Genomic DNA, 11,830 nt, shown 5'->3' on the forward strand with positions numbered 1-11,830 from the left:
TATTTTCTCTGTTATTCTAAACCTGTTGTTTACCATAGCATGTGACAATTAACATATTATTTGATTGGTTTGATTTGACCAGCGGAGATATCGGCTGACTGGGCGAGCACTGCAGGGCATGGTCAGTTGGTTTCTGAGTCCATCCATGTAGGACCCCTGGGGGATGGGGTGGGGGGTCACAGCTTGGATGGCTGTGGGGAATAGGGTTTGAGTCAGGCTGGGCATGGGGTAGGCTGGTGTAAACACATCCACAGAGTACTGTACCCTTGAGAGGGGGTTACTCAGGTTTAGTGCCTGCTAAGGGGGGTGAGATGCCTGCTTCCAGAGGACAAGGTTTCGATAAGACTAGGGGTCTGGAATGTCTCTGAGAGCTTCAGCGGGAGCGTTTGTATCTTGGAGATGATGTGTTGAAGGGTTTGGCTCTCGACCTGTAGCAACAGTAGTAGGAGCAGGACCAAGACACATGACAGGACCTCAGCTGTCCGCCCGCCCTGCACAGGAAGTCCAAACCCTACAGGACCTCAGCTGTCCGCCCGCCCTGCACAGGAAGTCCAAACCCTACAGGCGCTTCTCTCTGACCTCGGTAAGCCAGATGGTGGAAGGTTCAGACAGCTATATGTATCTACATTTGGCTGATCTCATCATTGGAGTTTGGTTACCCATGATTGGACTCCCGAGTGGCGAACCGGTCTAAGGCACTGCATTTCAGTGCTAGCAGACGTCACTACATACCCTGGTTCGATTCCAGGCTGTATCACAACCGGCTGTGATTGGAAGTCCCATACTGCGTCGTCCGGGGTTGGCCGTCATTGTAAAATATGAATTTGTTCTTAACTACTTAAATAAAGGTTAAATAAATAAAAGACAGTGACCAGTGGGACAACGACAACCCACAGGTAGGTGTGGAGGGGCAATAGGTTAGGGTGGAGCCTGTTTCAGCCAGGGCCTCCACACTCTGGCTTCCGACAGCTGTCAGGGGGTTGAGGTGGGCAGGCCGGACACATTCACCAGTGGTAGTCTGTCTCTCTGTGGTGTAGAGCCCAGTGGTGCTCCTACTGTCTCTCTGTGGTGTAGAGCCCAGTGGTGCTCCTACTGTCTCTCTGTGGTGTAGAGCCCAGTGGTGCTCCTACATGGTGCCTTAACCATAAGGGATATCTCTTAATGCTTTTTGGGCCAGTATAATTAGAACCTGTCCTCTCTTCACAAGGCACTCATGTAGAATAAACAACTTGGCAGATGTCAGCAATAGGGAGAATACACTTTGAAGTCAATTTAAAATCAATTTAAACTCTGTAAAACTATTTGATTGAACATAGTGATTCAGGTGTATCATTAAAACAGGTTAACATCCCCCCCACCAATATTAGAAAACTATACAGAAAGAGCTCTTACATTTCTGAAAGAAGTAAATCAAATGAAGGATGAGAATAGTCAGATGAACTGATAGCTGACACAGACATGGAGGAGTTAGAGGGGAGATCCGTGAACCAACAGGTTGTGAGTTCAAATCCCAGGTGAGGAAACGTTGAATAATAATTACTGTATAAATGAACATGAACAATGTCATCATGTACGTTAGTTAAATATGTACATTGAAAACAGTGTGAGTATCCCTTGACAACAGACGAAGACCTATGAATGGATCAGTGGTTGACCAATCAGGGCCTCGATTGGCTCGGCAAAAGTAACAAGACGTGATGTGTAATTCAACTTTTCTTTGGGACCGTAAGCCAATGTCCTAAAAACTGATACACAGAAATGTTCCTGCAACGTTCCTGCAACGTTCCCATGAACTGAGAACATGGCAACCATTTTTCTGTTTATGTTTGGAGGGACGTTGATGGAACATTCTCCTAACCAACAGAAAACAGGACACATTAATGTTCTTGGCAACGTTGTCATTTAACACGTTCTAGAACATTAATATATTTAACTCTGAGAACATGGTAACCACTTTCTAGGTAAGTTATATTAGACATTAAGGGAATGGTCTATCGGAAACATTCATTGCACATCACTGGAACATTCCGATAAAAACGTTAAGGGAACTCTTAAGGGCAACGTTCTCTAAAGTTGTGGGAACGTTTGTTGTTAGCTGGGGAGGAGCATACCATATCTATCTCAGCCTGGGAGGATCCACAGCTCCTCAGGGCTGAACAAACCTGTCCTGCAACCGCCTCACTCCTCCTCCACTACCTCCTCGTCCTCCTCCACTCCTCCTCCACTCCTCCTCAGTAACTCTGCCTGCTCTTCCACTCCACTATGCTTCTACCTCCTTCCCTCTACCTCCTCCTCTTCCTCCTCCCTCCCTCTACCTCCTCCTCCCTCCCTCTACCTCCTCCTCTTCCTCCTCCCTCCCTCTACCTCCTCTTCTTCCTCCTCCCTCCCTCTACCTCCTCCTCCCTCCCTCTACCTCCACCTCTTCCTCCTCCCTCCCTCTTCCTCCTCCCTCCCTCTACCTCCTCCCTCCCTCTTCCTCCACCTCTTCCTCCTCCCTCCCTCTTCCCCTTTCCTCCCTCTACCTCCTCCTCTTCCTTCTCCCTCTCTACCTCCTCCTCTTCCTCCTCCCTCTACCTCCTCCTCTTCCTCCTCCCTCCCTCTACCTCCTTCCTCCTTCCTCCTCCCTCCCTCTACCTCCTCCTCTCCCTCCTCCCTCCCTCCCTCCCTCTACCTCCTCCTTATCTTCCTCCTCCCTCCCTCTACCTCCTTCCTCCTTCCTCCTCCCTCCCTCTACCTCCTCCTCTCCCTCCTCCCTCCCTCCCTCCCTCTACCTCCTCCTTATCTTCCTCCTCCCTCCCTCTACCTCCTTCCTCCTTCCCTCTACCTCCCCCTCCCTCCCTCCCTCCCTCCCTCCCTCCCTCCCTCCCTCCCTCCCTCCCTCCCTCCCTCCCTCTACCTACTCCTCTTCCTTCTCCCTCTCTACCTCCTTCCTCCTTCCTCCTCCCTCCCTCTACCTCCACCTCTTCCTCCTCCCTCCCTCTACCTCCTCCTCTCCCTCCTCCTCCCTCCCTCCCTCCCTCCCTCCCTCCCTCCCTCCCTCCCTCCCTCCCTCCCTCCCTCCCTCCCTCCCTCCCTCCCTCCCTCCCTCCCTCCCTCCCTCTACCTACTCCTCTTCCTCCTCCCTCCCTCCCTCCCTCTACCTCCTCCTCTTCCTCCTCCCTCCCTCTACCTCCTCCTCTTCCCCCTCCCTCCCTCCCTCCCTCCCTCCCTCCCTCCCTCCCTCCCTCCCTCCCTCCCTCCCTCCCTCCCTCCCTCCCTCTACCTACTCCTCTTCCTCCTCCCTCCCTCACTCTACCTCCTCCCTCCCTCTACCTCCTCCTCTTCCTCCTCCCTCCCTCTACCTCCACCTCCACTCTACATGGGGAACTGATTTGTTTTTCAGACCGGTTCATTTCCTGCTCCTGGTTTAACTGTTTGAATCGTGTTCTAAGGTACAAAACAAAGCCAAGAGCAACACCCTGAACGGGGTTGTTGTTGAAACTGAAACTGTTCACCCGCATCACGTTTATTCAAGAAGGTGAATCACAATCAATAGTTGCTGGTGAACAATGCTGTTTTTCACATTGTTTGAGATGGTTGATATTAACACAGCAATGGAGTTTTCCTTTTCAGAATTTAGTGAGAAAATGGTGATTCTCCTTTAACCTTTATGCTAACAAGTCACGTTTTCCATTCCTCTGATCTTATATCTGTCATATGTAACACCATAGTGATTATATCTGTCATATGAAGCACCATAGTGATTATATCTGTCATATGTAACACCATAGTGATTATATCTACCATATGTAACACCATAGTGATTATATCTGTCATATGTAACACCATAGTGATTATATCTGTCATATGTAACACCATAGTGATTATATCAGTCATATGTAACACCATAGTGATTATATCTGTCATATGAAGCACCATAGTGATTATATCTGTCATATGTAACACCATAGTGATTATATCTACCATATGTAACACCATAGTGATTATATCTGTCATATGTAACACCATAGTGATTATATCTGTCATATGTAACACCATAGTGATTATATCTGTCATATGTAACACCATAGTGATTATATCTGTCATATGTAACACCATAGTGATTATATCTGCCATATGTAACACCATAGTGATTATATCTGTCATATGAAACACCATAGTGATTATATCTGTCATATGTAACACCATAGTGATTATATCTGTCATATGTAACACCATAGTGATTATATCTGTCATATGTAACACCATAGTGATTATATCTGTCATATGTAGCACCATAGTGATTATATCTGTCATATGTAACACCATAGTGATTATATCTGTCATATGTAACACCATAGTGATTATATCTGTCATATGAAACACCATAGTGATTATATCTGTCATATGTAACACCATAGTGATTATATCTGTCATATGTAACACCATAGTGATTATATCTGTCATATGTAACACCATAGTGATTATATCTGTCATATGTAACACCATAGTGATTATATCTGTCATATGTAACACCATAGTGATTATATCTGTCATATGTAACACCATAGTGATTATATCTGTCATATGTAACACCATAGTGATTATATCTGCCATATGAAACACCATAGTGATTATATCTGTCATATGTAACACCATAGTGATTATATCTGTCATATGTAACACCATAGTGATTATATCTGTCATATGTAACACCATAGTACCATAGTGATTATATCTGTCATATGTAGCACCATAGTGATTATATCTGTCATATGTAACACCATAGTGATTATATCTGTCATATGTAACACCATAGTGATTATATCTGTCATATGAAACACCATAGTGATTATATCTGTCATATGTAACACCATAGTGATTATATCTGTCATATGTAACACCATAGTGATTATATCTGTCATATGTAACACCATAGTGATTATATCTGTCATATGTAACACCATAGTGATTATATCAGTCATATGTAACACCATAGTGATTATATCTGTCATATGAAGCACCATAGTGATTATATCTGTCATATGTAACACCATAGTGATTATATCTACCATATGTAACACCATAGTGATTATATCTGTCATATGTAACACCATAGTACCATAGTGATTATATCTGTCATATGTAGCACCATAGTGATTATATCTGTCATATGTAACACCATAGTGATTATATCTGTCATATGTAACACCATAGTGATTATATCTGTCATATGAAACACCATAGTGATTATATCTGTCATATGTAACACCATAGTGATTATATCTGTCATATGTAACACCATAGTGATTATATCTGTCATATGTAACACCATAGTGATTATATCTGTCATATGTAACACCATAGTGATTATATCAGTCATATGTAACACCATAGTGATTATATCTGTCATATGAAGCACCATAGTGATTATATCTGTCATATGTAACACCATAGTGATTATATCTACCATATGTAACACCATAGTGATTATATCTGTCATATGTAACACCATAGTGATTATATCTGTCATATGTAACACCATAGTGATTATATCTGTCATATGTAACACCATAGTGATTATATCTGTCATATGTAACACCATAGTGATTATATCTGCCATATGTAACACCATAGTGATTATATCTGTCATATGAAACACCATAGTGATTATATCTGTCATATGTAACACCATAGTGATTATATCTGTCATATGTAACACCATAGTGATTATATCTGTCATATGTAACACCATAGTGATTATATCTGTCATATGTAGCACCATAGTGATTATATCTGTCATATGTAACACCATAGTGATTATATCTGTCATATGTAACACCATAGTGATTATATCTGTCATATGAAACACCATAGTGATTATATCTGTCATATGTAACACCATAGTGATTATATCTGTCATATGTAACACCATAGTGATTATATCTGTCATATGTAACACCATAGTGATTATATCTGTCATATGTAACACCATAGTGATTATATCTGTCATATGTAACACCATAGTGATTATATCTGTCATATGTAACACCATAGTGATTATATCTGCCATATGAAACACCATAGTGATTATATCTGTCATATGTAACACCATAGTGATTATATCTGTCATATGTAACACCATAGTGATTATATCTGTCATATGTAACACCATAGTACCATAGTGATTATATCTGTCATATGTAGCACCATAGTGATTATATCTGTCATATGTAACACCATAGTGATTATATCTGTCATATGAAACACCATAGTGATTATATCTGTCATATGTAACACCATAGTGATTATATCTGTCATATGTAACACCATAGTGATTATATCTGTCATATGTAACACCATAGTGATTATATCTGTCATATGTAACACCATAGTGATTATATCTGTCATATGTAACACCATAGTGATTATATCTGTCATATGTAACACCATAGTGATTATATCTGTCATATGTAACACCATAGTGATTATATCTGTCATATGTAACACCATAGTGATTATATCTGTCATATGTAACACCATAGTGATTATATCTGTCATATGTAACACCATAGTACCATAGTGATTATATCTGTCATATGTAGCACCATAGTGATTATATCTGTCATATGTAACACCATAGTGATTATATCTGTCATATGTAACACCATAGTGATTATATCTGTCATATGAAACACCATAGTGATTATATCTATCATATGTAACACCATAGTGATTATATCTGTCATATGTAACACCATAGTGATTATATCTGTCATATGAAACACCATAGTGATTATATCTATCATATGAAACACCATAGTGATTATATCTGTCATATGTAACACCATAGTGATTATATCTGTCATATGTAACACCATAGTGATTATATCTGTCATATGTAACACCATAGTGATTATAACTGTCATATGTAACACCATAGTGATTATATCTGCCATATGTAACACCATAGTGATTATATCTGTCATATGTAACACCATAGTGATTATATCTGTCATATGTAACACCATAGTGATTATATCTGTCATATGAAACACCATAGTGATTATATCTGTCATATTGTAACGCCCTGGCCATAGAGAGGGGTTTTTGTTCTTTATTTTGGTTAGGCCAGGGTGTTACATTGGGTGGGCGTTCTATGTTCATTTTTCTATGTTTTTGTATTTCTTTGTTTTGGGCCGTGTGTGGCTCCCAATCAGGCACAGCTGTAGTTCGTTGTTGCTGATTGGGAGTCACACATAAGGAGCCTGTTTTTCCTTTGGGTTTTGGTGGGGGATTGTTTCTGTGTAGTGTTTTGCACCTGACAGGACTGTTTGGCTGTCGGTTTTCTTGTTTTGTTGTATAGTGTTCTTACGTTTATTAAAATTCAAAGATGAACACTAACTCCGCTGCACCTTGGTCTACTTCCACAGACAGCCGTTACAGAATCCCCCACCAACAACGGACCAAGCAGCAGAGGAAGGAGGAGCACCAGGAGAGGGGAAATATGGACTCATGGACTTTGGAGGAGATGGAGAGGTGCGTTCAGGATTCCTGGAGATGGGAGGAATTGCTCGACGGAGGTGAACCGTGGGCTCAGGCTGGGGAGTATCGTCGCCCGCAGTGGGAGATCGAGGCGGCGATAGCTGAGAGGCGCTGGTACGAAGCGAGGGAGCGCAACAGGCACGAGAGGCAGCCCCCCCCAAAAAATTTGGGGGCACACAGGGAGCGTGATGGAGCCAGGAAGGAATTCTGGGCCAACTCCCCGTGCTTACGGCAGGCAGCGCAGTACTGGTCAGGCACCGTGTTATGCGGTAGAGCGCACGGTGTCCCCAGTGCACGTTGACAGCCCGGAGCGCTACATTCCAGCCCCCCGCAAGTGCCATGCGAGAGTGGGCATCGAGCTAGGATGGATTGATCCAGCTCAGCGTGTCTGGTCTCCAGTGCGCCTTTTCGGTCCAGGTTATCCTGCACCGGCTCTGCGCACTGTGTCTCCAGGGCGCTGGGAGGGCCCAGTTCGCCCAATGCCTGCGCTCCGCCCGTGCCGGGCCAAAGTGGGCATTCAGCCTGGAGTGTGGGTAAAGAGCCTATGTACCAGAACTCCAGTGCTCCCCCACAGCCCGGTTTATCCTGTGCCTCCTCCTCGGACCAGGCCTCCAGTGGGTCTCCCCATCCTGGTCAGTCCTGTGCCTCCTCCTCGGACCAGGCTTCCAGTGGGTCTCCCCATCCTGGTCAAGCCTGTGCCTTCTCCACGGACCAGGCCTCCAGTGGGTCTCCCCATCCTGGTCAAGCCTGTGCCTTCTCCACTGACCAGGCCTCCAGTGGGTCTCCCCATCCTGGTCAGTCCGGAGCCGCCAGAGCCGCCCGCCAGTCCGGAGCCGCCAGAGCCGCCCGCCAGTCCGGAGCCGCCAGAGCCGCCCGCCAGTCCGGAGCCGTCAGAGCCGCCCGCCAGTCCGGAGCCGCCAGAGCCGCCCGCCAGTCCGGAGCCGCCAGAGCCGCCCGCCAGTCCGGAGCCGCCAGAGCCGCCCGCCTCTCCGGAGCCGCCAGAGTTGCCGCCAGAGTCGCCCGCCAGCCGGGCGCAGTCAGGGTTGCCCACCAGTCCTCCGGCGCGGCCAGGGGCGCCACCTAAGTGGACAACGCCGAGGGTGGAGCAGAGGCCACGTCCCGCACCTGAGCCGCCGCCGTAAGAAGGCCCACCCAGACCCTCCCCTTCAGAGTCAGGTTTTGCGGCCAGAGTCCGCACCTTTGGGAGGGGGTACTGTAACGCCCTGGCCATAGAGAGGGGTTTTTGTTCTTTATTTTGGTTAGGCCAGGGTGTTACATTGGGTGGGCGTTCTATGTTCATTTTTCTATGTTTTTGTATTTCTTTGTTTTGGGCCGTGTGTGGCTCCCAATCAGGCACAGCTGTAGTTCGTTGTTGCTGATTGGGAGTCACACATAAGGAGCCTGTTTTTCCTTTGGGTTTTGGTGGGGGATTGTTTCTGTTTAGTGTTTTGCACCTGACAGGACTGTTTGGCTGTCGGTTTTCTTGTTTTGTTGTATAGTGTTCTTACGTTTATTAAAATTCAAAGATGAACACTAACTCCGCTGCACCTTGGTCTACTTCCACAGACAGCCGTTACACATATGAAACACCATAGTGATTATATCTGTCATATGTAACACCATAGTGATTATATCTGTCATATGTAACACCATAGTGATTATATCTGTCATATGTAACACCATAGTGATTATATCTGTCATATGTAACACCATAGTGATTATATCTGTCATATGTAACACCATAGTGATTATATCTGTCATATGTAACACCATAGTGATTATATCTGTCATATGTAACACCATAGTGATTATATCTGTCATATGAAACACCATAGTGATTATATCTGTCATATGTAACACCATAGTGATTATATCTGTTATATGAAACACCATAGTGATTATATCTGTCATATGTAACACCATAGTGATTATATCTGTCATATGTAACACCATAGTGATTATATCTGTCATATGTAACACCATAGTGATTATATCTGTCATATGTAACACCATAGTGATTATATCTGTCATATGTAACACCATAGTGATTATATCTGTCATATGTAACACCATAGTGATTATATCTGTCATATGTAACACCATAGTGATTATATCTGTCATATGTAACAGCATAGTGATTATATCTGTCATATGTAACACCATAGTGATTATATCTATCATATGTAACACCATAGTGATTATATCTGTCATATGTAACACCATAGTGATTATATCTGTCATATGTAACACCATAGTGATTATATCTGTCATATGTAACACCATAGTGATTATATCTGTCATATGTAGCACCATAGTGATTATATCTGTCATATGTAACACCATAGTGATTATATCTGTCATATGTAACACCATAGTGATTATATCTGTCATATGAAACACCATAGTGATTATATCTGTCATATGTAACACCATAGTGATTATATCTGTCATATGTAACACCATAGTGATTATATCTGTCATATGTAACACCATAGTGATTATATCTGTCATATGTAACACCATAGTGATTATATCTGTCATATGTAACACCATAGTGATTATATCTGTCATATGTAACACCATAGTGATTATATCTGTCATATGTAACACCATAGTGATTATATCTGCCATATGAAACACCATAGTGATTATATCTGTCATATGTAACACCATAGTGATTATATCTGTCATATGTAACACCATAGTGATTATATCTGTCATATGTAACACCATAGTACCATAGTGATTATATCTGTCATATGTAGCACCATAGTGATTATATCTGTCATATGTAACACCATAGTGATTATATCTGTCATATGTAACACCATAGTGATTATATCTGTCATATGAAACACCATAGTGATTATATCTGTCATACGTAACACCATAGTGATTATATCTGTCATATGTAACACCATAGTGATTATATCTGTCATATGTAACACCATAGTGATTATATCTGTCATATGTAACACCATAGTGATTATATCTGTCATATGTAACACCATAGTGATTATATCTGTCATATGTAACACCATAGTGATTATATCTGTCATATGTAACACCATAGTGATTATATCTGTCATATGTAACACCATAGTGATTATATCTGTCATATGTAACACCATAGTGATTATATCTGTCATATGTAACACCATAGTACCATAGTGATTATATCTGTCATATGTAGCACCATAGTGATTATATCTGTCATATGTAACACCATAGTGATTATATCTGTCATATGTAACACCATAGTGATTATATCTGTCATATGAAACACCATAGTGATTATATCTATCATATGTAACACCATAGTGATTATATCTGTCATATGTAACACCATAGTGATTATATCTGTCATATGAAACACCATAGTGATTATATCTATCATATGAAACACCATAGTGATTATATCTGTCATATGTAACACCATAGTGATTATATCTGTCATATGTAACACCATAGTGATTATATCTGTCATATGTAACACCATAGTGATTATAACTGTCATATGTAACACCATAGTGATTATATCTGCCATATGTAACACCATAGTGATTATATCTGTCATATGTAACACCATAGTGATTATATCTGTCATATGAAACACCATAGTGATTATATCTGTCATATTGTAACGCCCTGGCCATAGAGAGGGGTTTTTGTTCTTTATTTTGGTTAGGCCAGGGTGTTACATTGGGTGGGCGTTCTATGTTCATTTTTCTATGTTTTTGTATTTCTTTGTTTTGGGCCGTGTGTGGCTCCCAATCAGGCACAGCTGTAGTTCGTTGTTGCTGATTGGGAGTCACACATAAGGAGCCTGTTTTTCCTTTGGGTTTTGGTGGGGGATTGTTTCTGTGTAGTGTTTTGCACCTGACAGGACTGTTTGGCTGTCGGTTTTCTTGTTTTGTTGTATAGTGTTCTTACGTTTATTAAAATTCAAAGATGAACACTAACTCCGCTGCACCTTGGTCTACTTCCACAGACAGCCGTTACAGAATCCCCCACCAACAACGGACCAAGCAGCAGAGGAAGGAGGAGCACCAGGAGAGGGGAAATATGGACTCATGGACTTTGGAGGAGATGGAGAGGTGCGTTCAGGATTCCTGGAGATGGGAGGAATTGCTCGACGGAGGTGAACCGTGGGCTCAGGCTGGGGAGTATCGTCGCCCGCAGTGGGAGATCGAGGCGGCGATAGCTGAGAGGCGCTGGTACGAAGCGAGGGAGCGCAACAGGCACGAGAGGCAGCCCCCCCCCAAAAAAATTTGGGGGGCACACAGGGAGCGTGATGGAGCCAGGA

This window comes from Salmo salar, chromosome ssa16, assembly GCF_905237065.1.
Source record: "Salmo salar chromosome ssa16, Ssal_v3.1, whole genome shotgun sequence".
Classification (NCBI taxonomy): domain Eukaryota; kingdom Metazoa; phylum Chordata; class Actinopteri; order Salmoniformes; family Salmonidae; genus Salmo; species Salmo salar.